The 26,224-nt window shown below is 39.9% G+C and overlaps 1 protein-coding gene and 1 long non-coding RNA gene across 3 annotated transcripts in view; one reads left to right on the top strand and one right to left on the bottom strand.

The window, feature by feature from the left end:
- Nucleotides 1-26,224, top strand: part of galnt18a (UDP-N-acetyl-alpha-D-galactosamine:polypeptide N-acetylgalactosaminyltransferase 18a) — a 163,054-nt gene that overhangs the window by 22,337 nt on the left and 114,493 nt on the right. The gene's annotated exons all lie outside the window — the stretch shown is intronic.
- Nucleotides 368-20,456, bottom strand: LOC122875085. The gene is made up of 2 exons (XR_006377744.1): nt 20,397-20,456; nt 368-993 (listed from the first exon to the last, which is right to left on the bottom strand). It is a non-coding gene; the product is annotated as an uncharacterized LOC122875085 (long non-coding RNA).

The raw sequence follows: 26,224 nt of genomic DNA, 5'->3' as shown, positions 1-26,224 counted from the left end.
TCTATTATGTCCTGATCACATGTCTGTATGTTGTTTTTACCCACAAGGATTCTTTGTCCACATTCTGCATCAGATTTTAATGAGGAAGCACTCATTTCCATGAAACTACAGCAACTCCTTAGTACTTACGTTACAGAGCTAATCTAAATACCACCAATGAGTTATGTGCAGACATCGAAACATTTTCTAATTAGTGCATTAATTAGCTAAATGAATGACCTCATTAGCGGAGCTGGTTATGTTCAATATATTATGGTGATTATACTGGCATATTAGATAGCCTCAGTGCTTCTTGTTTAGAACAGACATGGAGAGCAAGTCAGGGAGCTATCCCAGACTTCCCAACTGAATAAAAAGGCCTCAATAGTCAAGTCAAGCCAATTTTATTCATATTGCCCCAAATCACAAATTTGCCTCTGAGTGTTTTACAATTTGTACAACACCTGTGACTCTTAATCCTGATGGAAAGGAAAAACTCAACTAAAATCCAAACTTTAATGGGTCAAGCTTCAGGAAGAGTAACAATGGAGAGCATCCTCTTCTAGGCTGCACAGACATACATTATCTGTCGTACATACAGAGTATGCAGAAATAGCAATTATAAAATTACAATGTGAAGAGATAGAATGACAAATTTTTGGTAAATAAAATGCAAACATATATGAAGACTATGGATCCGTGAAGATGTTAAGCAACTTCTAGGTGCCACCAAGCACTGTTAGGACCTGTGCCACAAAATCTCCTTTGTATCACCAATTTTAATACTCATACACAAAAGAGACAAGACTCAAGGATACCACTCCCACAGAGGGAGAAGAAACAAGAGATGCCAAGAGAGGATGAAGCAGTTCATTGCAGACAACATGTAAGAAGAGTTATGAACATAGTCAAATCAAACAATGGCTGAGTCTCTTGGAGGACGATGACCCGGATCAGACATCTGGATGACGCATCAACAGGAGCCAGTGACACAGCGTTATGGGTAAAGGAAGGCTAGAGAGGAAGAGAGAAAAAAAGAAAGGTGATGTACCGCAAATTATAAATGAATTTCCAGAAAATCGGCAAAAGAAAATGCGAATTAATGTGTTTCTATCCACTACTGTTATGCAAATATTAGGAGTTGAGCTGAGAACAGTTGGTGGCACTAATTCTCCAGTTGGGTGCCATCAAACCAGTGCAGAAGAAGAGGGCGCAACGAGATGACACAATTACGGGTGGCTGTGGCTTAGAGGTAGAGTTGGTCGTCCACTAATCGGAAGATCGATCCCGGCTTCCCCCAGCCCGCATATCGAAGTCTCCACGGGCAAGATACTGACCCCAAATTGTGTGAGTGTGCGTGAATGATTAGTTTCTTTGTTCTGATGAGCAGCTTGCACCTGCCATCAGTGTGTGAATGGAGGGAATGACATGTAGTTTAAAGCGCTTTGCGTGGTCGGAAGACTAGAAAGGTGCTGCACAATCACAGTCCATTTATCATTAAAAGTGTACCAGTCAAACTTCAAAAGGTGGAAAACAATGTAGAAAACATGATGGCAATATGACAATTATGTTTGTGTCATGTATTAAATTGAGGACGTTACAGTCTCCTCATTGCTCCACACAGATCTGATGTCTTCGTCTCTTCAGTGGAAGCTTGAGGGATGTTTAAAGCCATGTTTAGACCAAGCAATGCAGTTCAGTTCACGGTTATTTCCGTGTTTCCATTGACAAAAGTTGTGGATGACATAGAACCATCCCATTCCATCCTGTTTTTTTGTAACCCCTCTGTTGAGATTCCAAGAGAGCTGAGCCAATACTAAAAAATGGAGTTAAAACACTGCAGACCACTGATTGGTCAAAAAGGATTGGAGCAACCAGAGTCGTCTCGTTGTCTGCACTCTGATGTAGGATTTCCCACACCTCCTGTTATTTTCAGCAGACCTTTGTCTTGCTACCTGCAGCCTTTTTTAAACAAAGCTTGTCTCCTTGTTGTAGGCTAATAAACAACCACATATGTGCGTAGCAACTGTGTGGTTGAGCAAGTGAGACAGAGCAAGAAGCGAGTGAGAGAGAGCGAGCAGTGACAAGTGAGTGAACAAGTGACAGTGAATGGGGCAGAGGAAAAGGCTTGTTTCTTTTGCACTTTGTTGCATAATTTGCTTTTATTGATACATCGTTTTCACTTCAGTCAAGCATAAAAAGTTTTTGAAATATTTCAAGTTTTTCTTGAATTTCCAGCATTTCCACTCAGGTTTTTTATGCGTCCACTAACAAAGACCACACCAATTGTGCAGTATAAAAGGTAGTTTATTCAGATTGGCGAGAGGATTTGGGAAGGATAGAACAAAGGTCGTGTACCGTAGGATGATTAGGGGTCGAGGGGAGGGATGAAAGGGGTCAGGGGGTTAAGGGGGTCGATTGCATGGGGATGAATGGGGATTAGAGTCATGATGGCCTGGAACCCGGGGTTTGAGACGGGGGGGCACATCTCGATGAGCTTCTGCTTCATAATCCCCCTGTGGTTCATAGAAGAAGGGTTAGAAGGTTAGAAGGGTTACTTAGATGGAAGTATTAACCCTAACACGCATGTCTTTGATGGTGGGAGGAAACCGGAGCACCCGGTGGAAACCCACGAGAACATGCAAACTCCACACAGAAAGGACCTGGGATGGCCGAGGTTCAAACACAGGACCTTCTTGCTGTGAGGCAGTGCTGACCACTGAGCCACCGTGCTGTCAGCTTAGAGGGGAGAGAGGAGAAGAACGGGGTTGGAAGGGGAGGGTCGAGAGAACTGAGACAAACGGGAGAGAAAAAGGGTTAGACATGCTTATATAGGTATGTATGGGTGATTGGATTGGAGAGGAACGTGACTGAATTAGTGAGGCACAGGTAATGGATTAGTGAGAGAGAGGTGTGGTCTCGTTCCTGAACCTTCATTAAAATGGCACATTGGACACAAGCTTTGATTAATTATTTGATTAAGCACAACTTTATTTGGGAAAATGCACCACATGAGCACAAAATAAAATGTAATAATAATAACAGTAATAATGGTCTTAAAATTAGATTTTGACACAATGCTCATAATGAATAATGCAGGACCTGCCTTAGTTGATATTGTGCTTTTTTGGTGCAAATTCTCAAACAAGGTTGCAACTGTGGTTCAGCTTGTCCTGTCTACATGTTTAAGTGGCCTTTGACCAATTGACACGCAGAGAACTTGTAACTTTTGGGGTCCCTTAATTTGACATTTTCACAAAGGTGCCATACATGGATAGCCCTGGATGGGGCTTGTTTATTACTTACTGTGCATTTTCCCAAAATAAAAATGTGTAAGACTGTGTTGCATCTCATTATATTGCTGTGTATTATGGTTTTGAAACAGCAAGCAGGGAACACATACTGAGTGTGCTTAATTCCGCAGTAGAAAAGTTTCCATTCCTCCTTCCCACAGCTGAATTATGAATGATCTTAGCAAACCATTTGAGCGTACAGATTGCTGCGACTTTCACAGAAAAATGCACTTCTTCCACAGTGGGGATGATTGAATGTAATGGAACTGAAATGAAGCGAGGTGCGGCTATGTAAAGGCTATTGTTGCTGCAGCAACACTGCTCTGTGCTGCTTCTTCTATTTCAGCCTGACTAGCTGTCAGTCACTTGAAGAGATACAATGCAGTCTCTCTGCACACATGGATTTGGAATCGCTGCAGCTTTTCCGAGGTATGAGGTAGAGCCTCGTATGGGTGGCAAACTGAAGAGGTGAAGTGAAATTGAATTCTCCTCAAGGTGAATAGCGCAGAATAGGTCATAGCACAACACTGAATAGGTTTGGTTACTTGGAGTTGATCGGCTACTTTACATAGTAGCATTTCACATATGAAACAAGCCTGGAAACCTGTTGAGAGTGATTCTGCCTATTTCCTCTGATAGCAACCTGCAGCAGTCTGAGGGAACGAAATGGCAGCGGAGATTGCAGAATTATTTCAGTGATGGAAAATTCTCATCAGCAATCATCAAAACCACCAGGCCTTTCAAATACAATGATGAAAGAGAAGAGGAAGGAGAGGTGGAAGAGAGGAAGACACGAGGGACATCGGGAGGACGAGAGAAACAGGAATGTGGGAAGACAGGAGGCGGTATAGAAAGGAGTGGAAGTGTGTGTGTGTGTGTGTGTGTGTAAAGGACAGGGAGAATGAGTGTGTGTGTGCGCGCAGAGTGATGGAGAAAGGAGATAAAGAGAAAAAAGGGAGAATGGAGAAATTGAAAGAAAGAGAGAGTGGGAGAAAGAGTTTCAATCTGTCTCTGGAGAATTACCTTTCTTGTTGATGCTCGGGCTCGGAGATAATCAGGTGTTGCAATTCCACTTCCCCAAGGATCCCAAGAGCAGATTACAGAACAATAAGCCTCTCTCTCTCTGTCTCTCTCTCTCACACACACACACACACACACACCCTCCAAATCTGAGTGTTGTTTCCCTCCTTTTGTCCATATTAATGTCTCAAAATCTTTGGGGAGCATGTGAAAGAAGTCAGTGTATCTGTGTGTGTGTGTGTGTGTGTGTGTGTGTGTGTGTGTGTGTGTGTGTGTGTGCATCATGATTGCTCATGTGAAACATGTGAGTCCACACCTGGAGCACCATTATGCATACGTGTGTGTATGTGGGTGTGTGTGTGTTTGAAGCACAGGAGAAAGGAGTCAATCAGTGTTTTATGTCTTCAGGGAGAAAAATCCTGCCTGCTCAGCCAGGAAGAACACACACACACACACACACTTCCATACTTCCCCCTGGCTGCTTATGAGATGTGAACAGCAGGGTGTCTTTTCACCTCTGTAATGCATGTGTGTGAACATGTGTGAGTCTATGCACTGTAATGTGTGTGTGCGTGTATGATTTGGGCACAAAAGCTGTAATATTCCCAGAACTCTTTTGGTCTCCACTGATCACTGTGTTTTATTCCAGGTTAGAAAACTGCATTGCTTAAGCTCAGTAATGAACTGCTGTTACTTTAATGTTTGGCTGTTCGCCTTGAGGAAACACTTTCACTCCTCTGCCTCTTCTATGTTTTCTTACCGCCTTAATAGACCGGATAAACACTACACAATTTCCTGAATCCTCTTTGAAGCAATTATTTGAAAAAACTTGCAATCCATGATTATGTAGTATCTTGGGTTACAGTGACAAAAGTAAACCAGATTTTTGGGGGGCTTTTTGCCTTTTGTGAGCTCAGGATTCTGATTTTCTGTTTGACTGGAGTGCAGCTCTGAAAAGATTTTACATCACATCAGGCAAATCATTTGTGCTTTCTATAATTAAAAAAAATTAAACCACCACACATCTGTCTCAAATGTAACACCACATAAGCATAAAGTAACAAACACTTACTAATACATTATATAACGAATATGCAGATATTGAATTTTGATTGCAAAAATAGTTTGATACAATCTTTTAATTTCATGGTCAAAGTTTGTTTTACTACTCGAGCAGGAGAGCAGAAGTAAGAGAGAGAGAGAGAGGGAGAGACATTGATTTGTACCCAGGATGTCACAGTTAGATGCTTGGCGCGTGAATTAACTGAGCCACCATGACGCCCTTTAACTGGATCTTTGAGTTTTGTGGCTTAACTTGGATTTCACCTTGTAAAATTTTCAGCTCTGCAGGGCTTCACCGCACTATATCATCCAGGCTCCTTACAGATATTAAAATATTCTGAATATGAAATAAAGAAATAAAATCACTTCAAAGTCTTTATTGTCTTAAGTTGCCTAACTGTAAGTTAAAGGTGCACCAATAAATGTTTTTATATTAACGATGGATCAAATGACCATGGTGTTATAGAGAACCTGACTCTGCAGCTCTGCAGAGATTTGTAGTCTCTTTTAATACTTCATCATCAAATTCCCCCCTCATCATGTCTGTTCTCAGCCACAGCAGACAGATGTATTCAGCAAAACAGATCTGATAAACCCACTGCCTTCCCAGCACCAAATGGCAGACAAAGCTAGCAACTAGCTGGTGAAGAAAGTTAAACATTAAGCAGCTAAAGAGCCCGATATTTACCACAGAAGCTGGTGGAGACCATAATAGAGGTAAAAGAAGAGTGAATATTTGACTTGGCCAGAAACACGACTCCAAAAGAATGCTAATGCTCCATAACAACAATGCAGCGTTAACAACTGAATCTACTGAGTTTTATATATAAAGGCCATGAGGCTTGAATGAGGTGAGTGTGGTTTTACATTTATGAATAGATTCCAGGCTTTCCAACAGATTTTGGGACTATATTTCTTCCACAATTGGTCAGTTTTTAATCAGAACTCATAGTCCCACAATCTCTCATATTAGCACCCAAGAATAATTGGAATATGTGCGAAAACACTGCTGTCTCTGTACAAACCCGAACAGCAGAGTGAAATCACACTTGTCAGTGGGCTGAAATAAGGGATGTGTTCATAAAAAAGAAAGATGGCTAACTCATCATCTCAATCATCTCCACAGATGGTGCTGTCTTTTTCCCTTAAAGAGTTTCTCATCTTTCTAAGACATAAATCCATGTGAGGAGACCATCCATCTCTCCATTTTTCACCCGGTGCGCCTGCTGCTAAGGTCAAACCCTCCTGATGCTAATCTGTCTGCCTACATGCCGTCTGGCTGCCTGTTGGTGGAATCTGCCGTGGCCTCTATTTCCTCCACCTGACAGACAGTATATTGTGTGGAGCAGCAGTGGTTTATGCGTATGAAATTGGCCAGATATGGCTGGGAATATGATTTTAAGGGGCATTTTAGGTCATTCGAGTCTTTCAGATTTAATAGTCTTTCAGATTTAAAGTGCCAGAGGAGGAAACTTAAGTCATATGATTCAGCTGTGCAAACTGCACTAACTGAGAGCTCTTCTAGGTGAATGGCCAATCCAGAGCTCTCATATTCTTTACAGTTTAGTAAATGGAGGAAAGAAAAAGGATGATGTATTTAATTTATGATGAATTTTTTCGAGAGCTTCATCTCTCTTAGCTATGTCCCTTAAACATACGGAACAAAAAAAAAACTTGTTCCTCTAAAGTGGTTTCTTAATGGTAGGCTCAGGGTTTCTCTGTCTACCAGACTAGCACAAATCTCTGCAACGTCCACATTCTTCACACTTCAGAGCCGGAATCCACTGTGACTGGATAACACAATTTCCAAAGACATCTTAAGCATCTATGGAGATGGCATGCCTCAAAACATCACATCAGCATGCACACACCTCACTGAGAGCCGTCATATAAGACTGAATATCCCCCCCTTTACTTTGCTCCTGTGTGGAACCTAATGAGGCAGGGAGAATGAGGGTGACTGACAGAGACAATGGGACCACAGCACACACGGGATCAGTGTTCTTATTAAAGAGGCATTATAGGGTACTAGCTTAAAGCTTTAAGCAAAGTCATATACAGGGATATAAGGGTTTTTCCAGCCGCACAGCCTAAAGTGAGTACTTCAGACATGGCTAGTCGCAGTCTCAATAGCTTGGTAGGGAGCAGGAAAACTGTATAGTTAGCATTAGCTTTCTTTCCGAGAGCGAGATGAGAAGATTGATACCACTCTCATGTCTGTGTGTTAAGTACAAAGGTGAAGTCAAGATGTGTTTAGCCTAGCTTAGCATACAACTAGCCTGGCTCTGTCCAAAGTGAAACCTACCAATGCCTCCAAAGCTTGTCGGATTTACACATGTATTTTGTTTGTTTAACCTGTACATGAACAGAAATGTGTGATTTTAGGGGCAGTCACGTGTCTATTTCTTAAGGAACAACAGTTTGTCCAGATGCCCAGCACTTCTGTGCAGTGTCTTTAGCTAGCCAGATAGGGTCACAAGTTTTGGTTTTGCTTGCTGTACATGCACGATGCCACCAAACCTGGCAACCTCATTGTGACGTCAAGACCTCAGGAAGAGGAGATATTTGCCTGGCTATTTGCCAAAAAATAGTTCATGTTCGTAACTTCCACTAAAACCATACATTCTTGTTTTTTCTGATTATATAAAGCCACATATTTTACATTTACATCGACTACTGTGTATATACAGGTAATTAGTGAGCTTTATAGTTGTTAGTGGGTGTATTTTTCACTTTGGTTAGATGCTAGCGTTTTTCCCTCCACTCCATCTCTGTGAATGTTTGGATCTCAGTCAACTTAAACCAGAAACTTTACATTTCTAAAAGATTGTGCTGAAATTCATACATTTCTTCCTCTTCCTCATCCTCTCCCTCCTGATTTGCAGTGAGGGACAGCAGTTCGCTAAACTCCATATCTCACTACTCCTGAAGGATTTGATCAAATCCTAAAGCTAAAGACACTCTTAACTGCCGTTTCACTGTGACACATGAAGATCTATGAAGGGCCAAGGCACCAGTGACCCCGGTTTCCATCCAGAGGGTCAGTGTGGACATGGTAGAGGATTACAAGTACCTGGGAGTACACATGGACAATAAACTGGACTGGGCTAAGAACACTCAAGCTCTTTACAGGAAGGGCCAGAGCCGCCACTATTTTCTGAGGAGGCTGAGGTCCTTCAACATCTGCCAGACAATGCTGAGGATGTTTTATGAGTCTGTGGTGGCCAGTGCTATCCCATATACTGTTGCATGCTGGGGCAGCAGGTTGAGGGTAGCGGACGCTTATTTTCTGACCTGTATTATAGTGTATTATATTTTTTGCTAGTACTTCTATTCCTGTGTGCACTGACGTAAAGGTGAGCCGCTGTAACAAAAGAGTTTCCCCTCGGGGATCAATTAAGTATTTCTGATTCTGATTCTGATTCTGATCATCTCATCTCACTTTAGAAAGAAATCGTATTTCCCAAAATGTTGAATTCCTTTTCGCTACATGTCGGCATTGCTCCTGCTGAAGTGTTCCTTAGCATGAATTTAACAAACAGGATACATAATGTGTCATTTTGTTATTATTAGGAAAATTGGTTAAAGCAACAAAAGGACAGACACCCAAGACGTTCTGCATGGGCGGTGAGGAGAAGTCATTAAATGCACTCTAACACAAACAAGCATAACATTTTAACATAATGTTATAACTGTATAAGACAAATTCATAGCTTGTGAACTGTTAAAATTTAATTTCATTATTTTACACAAGTTTTCTGTTTGAGGCTGTTCTCTTATTCTCTATTCATTGTTTCTTTGAGGTCGATATAAAAATGACTGAATGAAGAATTTCTTCAGACAGAGTGATGTATTGATATTGTTTTCATTTTCTTAGAAATAACTTTGACTCTCCTTGATTGATTTTAAGGTTGACCTGAGATTCTATGTGGACAAATGATACATTCGATCAGCTAAATTGGACTTTTATATTTAAAGGCATATTATACTGAACAAACTGTGAGCACATCTTGCATAGTCCCAGTCTAGTCTGGCTGACACTAATCACTCTCTCCTAACCAGAGGAAATGAGAAGCTAAATCCTGCTTAGTGACATATTTCCTTTTGTGGAGGAAATATGATCTCCTGTATGAAATTCTCCCTGGAAATATGAATCCTCTTAATGCTCTTTTAATATCTCACACATTGATTTTTGAGTCATGCTCCTTTCATTCCTGTATCAGTTTCTTATTTTAAACAGCATTTTGATATCACATATACTATAAAGGACCCTCAACAGAGCCCACTATGTAATGTACTTGTGAGGCCTAGATTTGTGAGTGTCCAATATAAATTTCTCTTTCTAGAGGATGTATTTTTTAACAGAGCCACAGTGGCTCAGTCATTAGCTCTGCAGCAGGAATGTCTCAGGGTTCATTTAGTGTAAAGAATTTGTTTTATTTTCCCAACATTTTTATTTAAATATTCTTCTGTGGACTGTAATCTTACAGTAATTGTACACTTTACAGACGTGTAGTTCATGAAGAGTTGGGACCGTAGGTACGAAAGGAAGTTTGTGTTCAACTGTGGCTAATTGGCAGCATTACTTTTACTTCTCATTGGATATATGAATTCCTCTTAGTGAACTCTGTTATCTCAAGTGTTTAGTTAATTCCGGAGCTTGGGAATAGTAGTTAGATGAAAAAATCTTAACTCATTTGCTGTTTCAAGGCTTTCAACCACATTTCACTGTCTTCATCCGCAAATTAACAAATATAAATTAAATGTATTGTCACTTAGGTCCTGTGACAACTGAGCCAACTGAGTGCACCTTGAGTTCTGATTATTTTAAGACACAGATACACATTCTCTACTGTACATACATGTGGGTTTAATGTTAACAACATATTATTCAGTGTAAATAAAAAACAGAAAAGATTTTGTTAAGTTTACCTCAGTACAGTTGAGTAATTACAGCTCAGCTGCCCGTCCCAATAAATGACTGTTTTGTAAGAGCTATTATATGAATCATTTTTTTCATGCTGCTCAGCACACACTAAACTAACCACTGGCACCCAGGAAAAAAATCAGCCCAAAATAATATTTCTAAATCAGAATGAGGTGAGGTTCTCTTATGTTAGAGCAATGTATTTTTTTCAGAAAAAAAATGTACATAACAGGACTAATAATGTGCATTCACAGTAGCCTTATGTTGTATTACAAAATGCTAAAGCGTTAAGTGTAGCACACTCAAAAGACAGGTGATGCAATAAAAAAGTTGCAAACTTGCTTGCTGTTTAATCAGAGTAGACCAGCAGACATGTTTTGGTGTTAGGACTGCCAGCAGCAGCAGGAAGCACAGCTTTCCTCCAGCAATGCTTGCAGCAGACTTTAAGACTTTCAGCCCTCATAATGTAATAAATGTTCAAACCAAAACCATGTAGAGTATTTATGCTGATCTTGATACATCTGGTGTGAAGTGTTGGAACAATCAAAAAATGAAAGCTATATATATCATAAGGAACACAAGTCTCTACAAACATTAAAAGAGTACTCAATTCACTATTGCACTTCCATTAAGTTGGGGCACTTACAAGACACAGATTAAAATTTTTTTTTATCGATGGAGCAGAGGCAGAAGTATTAGTCTACAGTATGGGTCAGACTCGAGCGGAAACCTCCGGGGCTGAAAAATGAAGTGCCCAAAACTGCAGTTGCTCGAATGGCCACTTGAGACTGGCTCCAAAAGCGAGCCAATCTCCGTAGAATTTTGAATGAATGACTTCCCATCTCTGTCAGTGTTGTGCTCAAATCGTTACTTAGTCATTAATAGCTTCTGCCTCCTTGCATGTTAGAGTGAAATTTCTTACATATATACATATATACACATATATATATATATATACATACATATATATATATATATATATACACAGTATATATTAGTTATTTCCTTTTTTAAAGTTTTCATCTAGCCAACACTCAAGCCTAGCTGAAGAAGTTAGTGTAGCCAGATAAATTGTACTCGACCTTTTCCAACTTTGAAAGTAAAAAATTCTGAAAGAAGCCTGCTCGGCATCTGTGTTCTAACACAACAAAAGTTAGAACTGAGGGAACTTTGAATCCTGCATCTCCCTGAGAACTGTGCCAGCGACGTCTTGGCCCGGTCCTTTGCCATCTGACTTAAAACGAGACTGCCAGACTGGCTGGGACACCTCATCCGCTCGGTGACCATTTGCTTTCACGGAGTCACCTAGGAGTGTATCCTGCAGCACACAAATCACAGGCAGACAGGCATGCACCTCCCGCTGCACGGCGGACCCAACCCTGCGCACAAAGCCAGAAAGCCAGTGGGAACATCTCGTCTCTGCCAGCTCTTCAAAACAGTACACTAAACCACAGTTTTTGCTGTGATAAATGGTTGGTGTCGATTAAAATAAATTAATTCCCATTTTGATAAGTTTTGTTTTAATAATCAAACCACATACCTCACCTCACTATTGCCAATAACTTATGGTTGACCTCATCATTCAATATCTTCATCTGTTTGTTTATTCTTTTTATCATATTGTAAGTTGTCTGTGTTTTCTTTGAAACAGAAAACAAAGGTCAATCTCTTGAAAAGAATTAAATTCCTTCTTAAGAGACTGATCAATTTATTATTATTATTATTATTATTATTAATTATTAATTAATTTGGTTGATTTGTTTTCCCTGTTTCCAGGGTGGTTCCCCATTGAACTAGTGTAATTATTTAATATTAAAGTAGTTGTTCCCCTACACCCTCTGTGAAGCACCACTTATCGATACATTTTCTTTTAACCACACTTCCCCCGTGCTCTTCATTTTTCCTTTCAGGTTGATCTACTCCGGCAATGTGCCGCGACATACTTGCAGACTCTCTTTGCGGTTTGTGTGAAATTCTCCTCTGTGTTACTTTAATTGAGTCGGGTAGCTAGCTAGATAAAGTAAGCGTAACCGTAGTAAGGGTGGACAGCGAGGGGTCAATCAAGAATTGTGGTACAATTATACGTTGCATGCCGCCGCCAGTGTGCAGCATCGATGCAAAACAAAACATGGCCAATCAACTTATGTGTTGATTGAGCAACCCTCCAATGGCGGCTGACCTCATTTATTTTATTCACCAACGTAGATTTTTACTCACATTTGGCAGGTGGCAGGTGCTAATTTTGGACCCTGATGTAAGCCAGTATTTTCTCACAGCCCGTAATGATAAATGCATCAAGAGTTACAATAAAGGTTCGAGCCTCAATAAAGTCTTCTCTGTCCAGTAGTCATGTTCCCAGTCTGCAGTGTGTCTCTGCACTCTGCTGTATGGTTTGATCCTACTTCTGATGGATTTTTCCATATTAAAATGTAACAAGATTGTTTAAAAGGTAATTAGTTTTCCTCTGTTGGTCATCCATGATGGACTCTTGTTTTTGATGTTCAAGTGTTCATATCGCAGAGTTCATAATGTGTTCTTCTCATACACCATCATGGGTCACTGCTCAAGCTCATCTGCATGTTGTTTTGTCTGCCTCTGAAATGGATTTCACACTGTGAAAACAGCAAGATAATAATGTGATATGCACGACTTGGAAGATGCTAATGTTGTTTGATCTGTCGAAGTGTGTCATTCCACTGTATCGTGTTTCTATACAAATTAATATCCATGCTGGGTAATGTATATGTACATTGTCAGCAATGGGCTTTGAATTTCATGCTTGGGTGAAATTCAGACCGTAATGACAAATGAGATTTTTTTTCTTTCTTATCAAAATAAGCTAGATGTAGATGAACTGCACAGGCAGTGTCCATCCTTACAGTTTCCTGATTGCTTTCACACAGTAGTGGTATAATAATAATAATAATATTTAATTTTTTTTTTTTATGTCCGACAGTTGGAAAGTGATACTCAGAGTGTTGCTTCTCATTCAAAGTTTTTTTTTTTTTAATGTTACACTTTCTGGCCCCACAGAAAACCTGCAGCCCTGAAAAATCTGTAGAGAAAAACTGGTTGATTTTCTCTCTGTGAACCCTATGCATTTTTTGACATTTCACAATGCATTATTAATGCTCAAGGTCAAGAGAGATCTGCAACCAGTTACAGTAAAAAAAGAAACAAGGAAACACAACATTGTCAACGCAAAGTCTACAACCAAGGTCCGTGGCTACAGCATATGGGTACAGTAAAAAAGGGTGGAACATAGATGGAAAAATATGAGTCTTTACTGCACATGTATTATCAAGAGATAAAAATATTACGAATATCTTCAAACAAGCTTTTCAGGTCTGCTACAGCAAGTATTTTTCTTATTAAACAAGCACTGTCTTACAACCTTCAACTTTATGGTCTGAATGATTTGACGAACGTGTCTGGGGAGAGCGACTTCTGGACTTCTGGACTTCTGTTGCCACCGCGACCAGGCTAAGCAGAAGAAAAGGGATGGGTGGATGGATGATATGATGTGAACATGGCAAGCCCAGCTTCAAAATCATGTATGTAAGGTAGAGGATAGCCTCCTCCTTTAACCTCCAGCACTTGCGCCAAGCTAACATTAACAAGTCCCACATCAGTTTTTCCTCTGTACACAGAAATGAATTCAGCCATCCCATTAAACTCCTGGTAAGAGAGCAAGCCAACAACAAAAATCTCAAAGCAAATTCTATTCACGTCAGACCCTCCAAATTTCTCTTAGAACTGCATTTTAGATGCTTTCTATAGTGAAAATTATATACTGGCTTTGCTCCTGATCATTTCAAAAATGCCAGCCACTGATCAAAAGAATCTGGTTTGCAACAATTACAGAATGGAATCCAAACCACTATTCATTGCAAAAATCCTACACAAGATTGACTCATTTTTTGGCAGCCTTGAGAAATAAGTTTAATCTTTTTTCTCCTTGCTTTCAAGTCCTTTACACTTCTCAAAGTCACAAATGACCTTTTAACTATCACAGATGCCAAATTCTAATTCTAAAATTCTAGTTTTGTGGAGGTTTTTATCATATTTGGCAATTTTTTTTTATTTGTTTATCTCCAAGGCTACATTAACTCCCCTTCAGCACTTTTAACTTGTGGAGCGCCACACGGGTGAGTTCTAGGGTCAGTCTTATTTTATTTGTATACTGTATGCTTCCCCTTGGTTCACATTAGATTAGATAAGGTTAGATTCAACTTTATTGTCATTGCACAAGAGCTGAGACAACGAAATGCAGTTTAGCATATAAGCAGAAGTGCAAAAAGGGTTGGGGGCTATCATTATATATTTTGAAATGGCATTTCAATTAATTGTTACAAGGACTGAGATGTTACAAAACCATGATCTTCATATCAACATCACAGTAACAGCCACTATAAAACAACCAGAGTGCTAACACTGCCACCATCACCATTATGTGATGTCATAGATACAAGACAAAAAAAGATGTAGCAAAACTATAATGTATGCCATTCAACCGCTAGTGATGCAGGAAGTCAGGATGAGTGATGGAGTGAAATAGAAAGAGAGAGAGATCACACAGCTTTAGCCTGTCCTATAATCGACATTTTGGTAATAGCAGTACTGTAGCTATAACGTCTTCAGTGACAACAAGAATGTTTCTGCAAATTCTAAAAAAAAAAAATTCTTTAGGAAGCTCTATTCAGTTTCACAAATCCACATCACAACCCAGAGGAACGGTGACGCAATAACAATAACATTGTACAACGGTATAATTTTATTGTTTTGACCCACAGCTGTCCAGCAGTTACTTTCCACTAGAATTTTATTTTTCAGAGCAGGGAAGGAATATGGTTAGTGTTGGTGCAGTTTATGGTGATCATAGTTAGCAGGCTTGCTCTGGCATACACGGTGAAGATATGCTGACACATATACTAAACCAATAGAACAGAGTGGTGACACTATTGTGTTCAGTACATTGTGATTGAATCAGCCAGTTAGGTTGTTTATTGAAGTTTTTATCTGTTTACACCCTTACTTTATCCATCCATTACCTGCTTATCCACCTGGACAGGAGGCAGGGTACACCCACACAGGATCGCCAGTCTACCACAGGTCATGTGTACTGAAATGTGTTAACAAGTTTGAAAAAACTCCCTCAATTTTCATAATTCCTTGAGTCCTGCTGATGTATATATATTCATAGCTCGTTACATTTTGCATCGCTTTTTTAAATTTGCCATGACATTTGTTCAGGTAGCATGGGAGAGCGAGTCAGACCCTGACACCTCAGCTCTGTAATGAACTGCCTGAGGATCTCAGGCTCACCACATCACTACCTCCTTCTAAATCACTTCTCAGAACTTTTTATCGACTGGCCGTTCATTCATTTTTAATTTGATGCCTGATCCTTCAATGTGTTTTATATATTTATATACCTTATGCCTACCTTTAACCTGTTTCTTATGATCCCAATATGACACAAATTGATTGAAACATGCACAGTTGATTTTTTTCTATAAAATGTGCAACTACTATACATTTCCCTAAACCTTTCTGTCTCTTCACACTGTATAATATCTAATAAAGGATAAAGTACTAAAACATCATCCTTTAAAAGAGAACAGGCTGGGGTGATGAAGAGTCAGGCAAGGCTGATCCCAGCCAACTTAACACCCATATTTTTCCCTATGTTCAGATCTTTGCTTAAATAGATCAAATACTGCCACATTCAGTCTGGTTTAATAATGTATGAACTTCACTAAGGTGTTGTTGAGAGATGTGTACGATATCTGCATTTTTAACAATACTTTTGTAATTTTTCATGTCTGGGAGTGATAAAAAACTGAGGTGTCAGCATGCTGTGATTTATTTGGTAAATGTCATCTTACAACAGTGGTGCGCTTTAAACTTAGTATAGATTTTATAGTATAGATTTTATAAAGATGATGAAATAAATCATAAACACACACAAAATATTTTTCTTCATTTGCCTAGGCTGTTATGTTATTTATCCTTCATAGAAAAAGTGTGAATTAAAGTTAATATGACTCTACAGGTGACAGGCAGTTTTTGGAAATGCTGTGCCTTGAGTAATGCTATTTTTAGCCATACAAGCTGTGTGGCTCCAGGGATGACAGCGCTGGTCTGTCAGTTGGTCCACCACTGTGGTCCAGACTGAAATATCTCAATGACTATTGCATGGATTTCCTTGAAATTTTGTACCGAAATTCATGGTCCCCACAAGGGATCCTACTGACTGAGGTGATGCCCCGATTTTCCATTTCTGCCACCATGTCCCATGATATTTTTGGTTTTAAAAGTGAAAATTCTTGACAACTATTGGATGGACTGCCATGACATTTGGTGCAGATATTTATGTCTCCCTCAAGATTAATTGTAATCACTTTGGTGATCCCCTGACTTTTCATCTAACACCACCAATCAAAATTTTTATTTGTCCAATTCTTTAACTAATTACTTTGGTTTTTGACCAAATACCTGCAAAAAACCTGCAATAATGACATTCCCATCAGCCTCAGCTGTACCTTGTGTTTAGTGCTAATTATCAAATGTTAGCATGCTAACATGCCCAACTAAAATGGTGAACATGTAAAACTTATGTGCTAAACATCAGCATGTTAGCATTGTCATTGTGAGCATGTTAGCGTGCTGACATTAGCATTCAGTAGCTACAGCCTTACAGAGGCTATTTTTTCTTTTTCAAGTCAGTGTGACTGATTTTGTATCAGTTGTACTGATAAAACTCTTTCAGCTCATTAACTTTTTTGGCCAAAAAATACTGGTCATCTATCAGTTTGCATCAGCCGAACATAAACCAATGCTGTGATGATTAATTTCTATTTACAAATATTCTATTTACAACCCCATTACAATTTTACCCTAAATCTTTGGTGATGTGTAAAGTCTGAAGAACTCTTATTGAGTATGTGTGGATGTGTACTTTGGTTCCTGTGAGTCCAGTGACTGAAGTTTGTGTCCAAAGCAGATGAATGCCAAGAAGATGAGGATGATGTAAGTTTACTTGCAAGGATGGTGATCTGGCATGTTAGAATGAATGGGAGCCCCAAGATTCATTCTGTGAATAACCCATCATGCTCAAACAGCACTATGATCTGTAGTACAGCTCTGGTCGAAATACATGGAGAAAATGAACAGCTGTGTGTGTCTTAATTGATGGAGCAACATCAAAGACACAGTCCATCTCAGACGGTAAGCATGCTCCACTGTGCTTTTGAGACTTTACAGAAGTTTGTTTTCCCCAATACACCTAGTGAAGAACTTTTTGCAGCAGTATTGACTTGGCATTCTTGGATTTGATAACCTCCTCTGGGCTCCAGTAGTTTCTCAGCTCAGAGTGTTTTTTAATCTCAGTCCTGCTGTATAGACAGACTGTTGCATCTAAATGCATGACTTGTTTCACTAGTCCAAGATTTTATAAAGCAGTGAAAACTGACTTTTTGACATGAGGTGCACAACATAGCTTGCACTGTGTTCTCGGATCCAGCTGAGGAGCTTTTCTAGTGTAAATCTGCAGATGTAAAGTGTCAAGTGAAGCTGAAATCTCTTGAAAACAGTCTTTAAGTTCATAATTAGGTCTTTCATGATAATAGCGAGTTCTTACATTGACACTGATGTATGCTGAGTTGTTTCTCAGCTGTTTACACTGATTTAAAAGTCACTTCATTCTTGGGATGATGAAAATACTTTCCTTCAACAGCTTATATTTTCCTGCTCAGATTGGTGTTAACCTGATAAGATAAAAAAGGCTACTATTATATTTATTTTACTCATTTGTAGCCACATTAGAACTGCTGGCTTTAGGGGTGTCCAGTGGCCTGTTGTTTGACATGCATACCGCATGACTGCCAAGTCCCTCATCTGATTCCAGCCAGGAAAAACCTTTGTTGCAGGTCATACCCCTCTCTCTCTTCCCACATTCCTTGTCTGAATCTACACTGTCACTATCAAATAAAGGTCAGGTCCAGAATAAAATATATCTCAACAAATATTTGAGTTTGGATATGCCGAACATTTTGGTGCATACATTTTGATGATCACTTTGATGATCCCCTGACTTTTATTTTAGTGCCACCAAGTCCAAATGTTCACTTATCCAACAGTTCATAACAGGATAAACCTCTAAACCTCATGACTGAATTCCAGTCTATGTTGAAAGTTTAGCCAAGTGTGATAATGCAGAGCTGACCCTGATGAGCTCAGTCTGAAAAATTCCAAAAAGGCCAATATACAGAGGATAAAGCCTTTTGTTGTCTCACCATATTATTCATCCATCCAATGATTTTGTCTTTTGGTGTGTGTAATTTAGCATTAAATCTCATGGGGCTGGTAGCATAGATACTGTAGATGGTTTTCCTGTTTCAAAACAGTCAAAGATGCACACACACCTGGGGTATGATATGACACTTTCAGTATTTATAAATAAAGCAACTTGCTGAAAAAAACAATAAAGTTAAAATTATAGTTGACAAAACATGTCCACTCAAGGTCCACATCGACAGTATCACACGGTCTTCTTCAGGAAATTTGCAGTTGTCATGTAACTATAGAAAAATAAAAAAACATTTAGGGCTGAACCAAATACTTCAAAGCTTCTACTGTTGCCATGATAATCAACGTCCAAATCAGTATTCCAATACTGCGTTTTTTAATTATTATGATATATGCATAACCCCAAAAATCCCAAATAGCCCATGAAATAAGAAATAGTAATCTAACATTATTAACATTTAACGGTAGCACAAGAGGGGGGACAGGACTCCATCAGCAACTTCATTCATACGTCACCATCACTGGTTCATTCATAAGCTGTTTAGTTACCAGCTGACTAGTAACGTCACATCCAAGCGGCAACCGCTTGAAAATATCTGAGAATAATATGGCTTGTAGACAGCTGTCCTAAATATCGGCAGGTTGATTTCAGTGATTGAAGCAAATAAAAGCCCAGGCTATTAATTGAAGTTTTACAGTACATACCCTATGTACACTTGATAGAGAAAGTCTGTCTACTAAAGAGAGCCTGGCTGCTTTTAAATCACTTGATGCATATAATTATGTCCTCTGGGCTGCAGAGGGATGTTAATCCCTCCTGCGATATTAAACATTTTCCACCCATCACTTTTGTGATTCATGCAGTTTTACCAGATGACATCTCCTCCCAAACTCCTCTCACCATTGCTCTTTGCAATACTGTTTCCTGCCCCTGACTGTATGAGCAGATCAAAAGGATTTTGCCGCATAGATTTTTAGTCTTGTTATTCACATATGCATTATCTGCATCAGCTGTTACTCCTGACCAGAGGGAGTTGTACTGAAACAGATTGTATAATAATAATAATAATAATAATAATAATAATAATAATAGTGGGATTGTTTTTTAAATAGTATTGAACAAAATCTCGCAAGAATCAATTTTAAGATTTTAAGTACATATTTAACAGTGTTTTAAAGTGTTGTAGCAAGTGAAAGGTCACAGACTGTTCACCAAAGACTGTCACCAATAAATTAACTCAGCTGTAGCTGAGTAAAAAATCAGAACCTGATTAATATGCTCTCTCTCTCTCTGCATGCGACATATTGCCTGAACATGGTTTTGTGGAAGAAGATTCACTATTCACCATTATTTTTATGTTTAAGGAGAGGGTTGTGTCTTTTTGTTGTTCCTAAAAGACCATGAAAGTGGCTTGTTTTTTCTCTATAATCAAGCTATTCTAGATGATCACCTCACATCAATTTTAGACCATTATCTAGCAGGTAGCAGCAGTTGTTGAGTGTAAAAAAAAACAGGTTGGACACAGCTGTCGCTATTTCCCATTAAACTTTTAAGCACACAATATTATATTTTAAGCTTATTATCCTCTTATTCAGAATCTGGCTAATGTTAACATTAGCATAAGCAGCTAAGTGAAGAGCTGTCAACACTTTCATTACAGGAGTCATCAGTGTTTATATTTACTTTTTTTAATAGACATGGTCTATTATACACATGCATATGATTTGCTGATTTATTTGACAAATCATAATATAATATAGGAGACAAAATGCAAAGAATTGCTTTTAAAAAATTGTTTACTTACTGGTGTACTTAATAGCCCCAGTGGATGCACGGTCACTCGCCGGCGGGGGTGGTGAGAAGGCTCCGGTGAGTTCGACTCCACGCCAACCGGAGCACTGGACTGTAGCCTGTAAGGACAGACATGGTGCAAAGCGCCCAACTCCTCCACCTTCACATCGGGACCTCCCGCTGGCCAACAGGTTTGACATCCTGGACACGCAGGACTTTCCTCCACTGGAGGGACGCCCCCATCTTCCAGCAGCCAAGTCTTCCTCCTCCTCTCGCCGCAAGTTACTGAAAGAGGCCGTGATCAGGAGAAGCTCTGGAGGTCTCATTCGTCCTGAGACGGCAGCGAACACCTCTGCTGAGGAGGACGCCGCCCCCTCGCCGCAGCAGTCCCCGGCCACAACTATCCCAGGAACGGCTGATGGGACTCGGCGGGCTCCGCGATCATCGACTCTGCCTCCTCTCATCCCCCCAACCACGCTGATCGTTGGAGACTCCATAGTGAGGAATATCCGCTTCGCTAATGCGCTCACACGCTGCTTTCCCGAGCAACGACCCCGACATCCTCGAAAAGCTCCCGGACTTCTGGCTGCACTCCCGATGACTATCACGAAAATCATAGTCCATGTCGGCACAAATGACACCGCCCGTCAGCAATCGGAGCTGACGAAAGCAGACTTCATCCGCCTCTTTGACCTGCTCAACAGCACCGAAAGCATGCTTTCATTTCGGGTCCAATTCCTACACTGGGTCGGGGAATTGGCCGTTTTAGCAGGATCCTCAGCCTTCATACCTGGCTCCAGTCTGTCTGCAGCACCCATGACGTTGGTTTTATTCACAACTTTAACTTATTCTGGGATCGTTCTTCCTTGTTTGCACGAGATGGTCTTCACCCAAACAAGTCAGGTAGTCGCATGCTAGCGGCTAACCTGCAGCACGCTGTGCTGTCCTCCTCACGTAGTTGACTATTTACATCACCTGTTTCCCCTCGCTCTTCTTCTTCCTCTACTCTGCCCACAATAAACAGCCACGTACTCTCTGCTGTCACTACCGCCCCTTGTGGACTGATCATAGTGCTGCTATCTGGAGCCCGGCTGCCTCTAGTGCCACCTTTAACATTCCTGTGGTAATTTCGGACAGGTCCTTAGTGCGAAACAGACACAACCGACACAGCGACAATAATAACTTAATAAAGATCCGGGCCAGAACCCGACCTCCAGTCTCAACATCAAATCTGAACCAGCACAGACTTTTTAAGATGGCTCTCCTGAATGTAAGATCCCTCTCTAACAAAACGTTTATTTTAAATGACTTTATCTCTTCCACTGAGTTAGACTTTATGTTTTTAACTGAATCCTGGCTACATCCTGGTGATCACAGTCAACTGGCTGAATTGTGCCCTCCTGATTATGACTGCTTTAGTTGCCCTAGGGTCTGTGGTCGAGGTGGGGGCCTTGTTACTGTCTATAGGAAGCATTTTAAGTGTGACCTCATAGCTTGCAATGATGTTTCCTCCTTTGAAGTGCTCATGTTTAAACTTGGTGGCCCCCTCCCAGTCATATTTGCTATTATATATCGCCCCCCTAAACCAGCTGGCTCCTTCTTGTTGGAACTCCCTGAGTTTTTATCCAGTCTTGTGTTAAATTATGATAGAATTGTTCTTTGTGGTGACTTTAATATTCACGTTGATGACTCCTCTAATGCCCTTGCTGCTGATTTTTAAATATCACTAACTCTTTCAACTTACAACAACATGTGTCTGGCCAAACTCATTCCCGTGGCCACACCTTAGACCTAGTCTTTACTTTGGGCCTGAAAACCCCATCTGTGGAAACCAGGGACATGTTTGTATCTGATCACCTATGCATTGTTTTCAATTGTGAATTAGAGGCTGCCAGTTCTGTCTTATCCCGCTCTAAGTACACACGCGTCCTTAATGAGCATAGTGCCTTAAAATTCTGTACACGGTTCAATCCTCCGGGCAGTGTGTTTCCCGATTCCTCCAACACCAACGATTTGGTTGATTATTTTAACTACCAGTGTTCTTCAACCTTAGATCTCATAGCTCCTCTTAAAAATAGACAAAACTCAAAGACTAGAAAACAGCCATGGTTAAATGACAGTATTCGAAGCTGTAAAAAGAATTGCAGAAGAGCAGAACGCAGATGGAAGAAATCACGTCTCCAGGTCCACTTTGTGGCCATGAAAGAGTTATTACGCCTTTATAATAGGATGCAAGAACATGCCATTTCTCTGCACTTATCTCTGCCCATCAGCACAACCCCAGATTCCTGTTTAAGACTGTGGATCAGTTAGTTAACCCTGCCTCTCCTTGTGCCCCTGCTGAGTGTGATGCTGATTGTGAAAAGTTTCTTTTGCACTTTGCTGGTAAGGTGGAGTTAATAAGATCTGATATCACCCCCAATCCTGCCTTTTTAGATGTGGATCACCCGCTCAGGGATTCTTTGAGCAATTTTTCTGCTGTTACTCTGCCTGAACTCGCAGACATCATGTCTCTTATGAGAGTATCCTCCAGCCCTCTGGACAAAATCCCAACTAGGTTTCTATTGGAAGTTATGGATTGTATTGCGCCCCTTTTACAAATTATTTTTAACAGCTCGCTGTCTACTGGCTGCGTCCTGATTTCTTTAAAACAGCTTGTGTCCAGCCAGTCTTAAAAAAACCTGGGCTTGATCCCACCCTCCTGGATAACTACCGCCCAATATCCAAATTGCCTTTTATTTAGAAGATTCTCGAAAAACTTGTATCTAAGCAGCTCCTTGCTGCTGTGGAAAACAATAATACCTTTGAAAAGTTCCAATCTGGCTTTCGTCAACACCACAGCACTGAGACAGCCCTTCTCAAAGTCACTAATGACCTTTTAATGAATGCAGACGCAGGCATGTGTTCAATTCTTGTGCTGTTGGACATAAGTGCTGCCTTTGATACAATTGATCATGGCATTCTTTTAGACAGACTGAGGCACTGGGTGGGCATATCTGGAACTGCACTAGACTGGTTCGCATCTTACCTGTCCAATAGGAAATTCTGTGTTAGCATTAATAACTTCAAGTCATCCTTTTCCCATATCAAGTATGGTGTGCCTCAAGGTTCAATTCTGGGACCAATACTGTTCTCCTTATACATGCTTCCCTTGGGTGATGTAATCCGCAGACATGGTATTTCTTTTCATTGTTATGCGGATGACACACAGTTGTACCTCCCTGTCAAGCCCACTGACCTTAGTATGCTGAGTTCTCTGCAGGACTGCCTGTCTGACATAAAAATTGGATGTCGATAAATTTTCTTCAGCTCAACTCAAATAAAACTGAAATCCTTGTTATTGGGCCCCAACACATCACTAAACAAATACTGCCATCCACTGGTAACCTGTCACAACATATCAAGCCTGTTGCACGAAATCTTGGTGTCCTGTTTGATAGCAATTTATGTTTTGAGCAACATATCACTGAGCTTGTCCAATCATGCTTCTATCACCTCAGAAACATTGCAAAAATACGATCTATTTTAAATCTTAGTGATGCAGAAACTGTTGTGCATGCTTTTATCTCCTCACGCCTTGATTATTGTAACAGCCTGTTCACTTGTCTAAATCAAAAAGCTCTGACACGACTGCAGACTGTACAAAACTCAGCTGCTAGGCTGTTAACCAGGACCAAGAAGTATGACCACATAACACCTGTTTTAGCCTCTTTACACTGGCTCCCTGTTGGTTTTAGGATTGATTTTAAGATCTTGTTGATTACTTTTAAGGCTCTTCATGGCCTGGCCCCAGATTACATTTTAGACCTTGTAATCCCTTATGAACCTTCACGTAGTTTGAGATCTTCGGGCAGGGGTCTCCTGTCTGTTCCTGAGTCCAGGATGAAAACTAAGGGGGACAGAGCTTTTGCTATCAGGGCCCCGAGGCTCTGGAACAACTTGCTCGAAGAAATGAGATTATCTGAGTCAGTGTCTTCGTTTAAATCTCGTCTCAAAACACATTTTTATCTGAAAGCATATCCTGATTTTACGTGAACTGGCTGTTTATTTTACTGTTTATTTTATTGCTTTTCTGTATTTCATGTGTTTTATTTCTTTATATTTCGTCATTCACTGTGTTATTTTATTTTTCTTGTTGTGAAGCACTTTGTACTTTGTTTTGATACGTGCTCTATAAATAAAGTTTTATTATTTATTATTATTATTATAATATTAATGTAATATTTTGTGATCACACTTGAGAGATACAGACTGGGAATATTGCCCTGGTGTATATGGGGCAGGTTATCTAATCCGGAGATTCATCACAAATAAATACATAATAGTGTATGTTCACTTCTTTACCTTTACCTGAGGAAGACTGTCTGTGGTTGAAGCAGTAACGCCATTTCTAAATTTCATGATTATATTTAAACTAAAATCAAAACAATTTAAATTGAGAGTGAATAGTTTTATTGTGTACGTAGTTGTAGTTTTATTACTTTTGAGGTCTTTAATTCTTTTAATTCTGGTGAATTTTTGTTCACAATTGTTGAAATGAAAATAATTCCATAGCGTAACTCTGTCCATTAGCATGTTTAGCAGGTTCAACAGCTATTCCTACAGTCAAGTGAAATGTGAGTGATCGCATCACTTTGAGTTCATTTTGAGTTAGTCTCAATGTTGCTATATTGAGATGTTGAGGCATTATATAAGGAATCTGCCACAGAGAATATTATCTATGCTTGCTGCATCTCCACAGTAAAAAATTGGTTCTCGTTGGCTGGATATGGTATGATATGGTATATGGTATGGAAACGATCATAGCTGATGACAAGTGTGTTTGTGTGTGTGCAGCTAGAAGGCTCAGAGGCATGGATAGGTTTGGCACGGTTCCCTAAGATCATGTCCAGCATATCAGCTGTCAGTGTTTCAGCTTTCATATAACTCAAGAGCAGATGGCTCCTGACACGAAACTGAGATTGTGAACCTTCACTAGGCTCAGGAGCTCTGCATATTTCTTTGACTGGAGATAAACAAGGGTGAGGTAGTAGGAAGCTAAGGAAGATGACTAGGGAAAATTGAAGATGGCATGTTTGCTGGAATATGAAGCACAGTGGGATAGATCTGGCTGAGCAGGATGAGGTCTTCACACGCTCCGACATGTGCAATTGGTCAAATATATCATATGATAGGTTGTGTTGCTGTGTAAAAAAAGATGTCCACATGTGTTTGTAATTCATTACCTCCTCTTCATGGTCACTGATGAGATTAGATCAATACTGTATATCAATCTTGTTGTATTACAGCTCAATATTCCCTTTAATTAAAAGTCATATACCATCAACCTCCATCAACTGATTAAATATTTAGCGTTGAATTGATTAGTATTATTTTATGATTGTCTATCGGAAGAGTATAACCTCAAATTAATTCTAATGATTTATGTTAATCCAATATTAATAGACAGAAGTATAGATGAATTTGTTCAATATTTACTGAATTAATAATGTTTTACTGTCTCATGGTCAAAAAGCAGTACTAGTACTAGTAATTTTAACATTGTTAACAACCGCTCAATTTTTAAACATCTGGCAGATGTGGAGTAACATTATCATTTACAGGATTTGAAGTTTAGCTCTTTAGCTGCTAAATGCTCCACTATCTTCACCAGCTACTCGCTAACTTTGTGTGTTTCCTGTTTGGTGCTGGGCAGGTAGCAAAAAGATGGTTCATCAAAGCTTTTTATTCTTAAAGCAGCTGCCTCCTGTGGATGGAAACAAGGGTGACAACCAAAATAGTAAAGTTGTGGGCCTTAAGAAAAACAATGACTTAAAAGATGCTATAAAGCTTTGTAAAGCT

The sequence above is a fragment of the Siniperca chuatsi genome, linkage group LG4 (assembly GCF_020085105.1).
Source record: "Siniperca chuatsi isolate FFG_IHB_CAS linkage group LG4, ASM2008510v1, whole genome shotgun sequence".
NCBI classification, from domain to species: Eukaryota; Metazoa; Chordata; class Actinopteri; order Centrarchiformes; family Sinipercidae; genus Siniperca; species Siniperca chuatsi.
The sequence above is the reverse complement of the archived record's forward strand: the minus strand, read 5'-3'. Positions and strand labels throughout refer to the sequence as shown.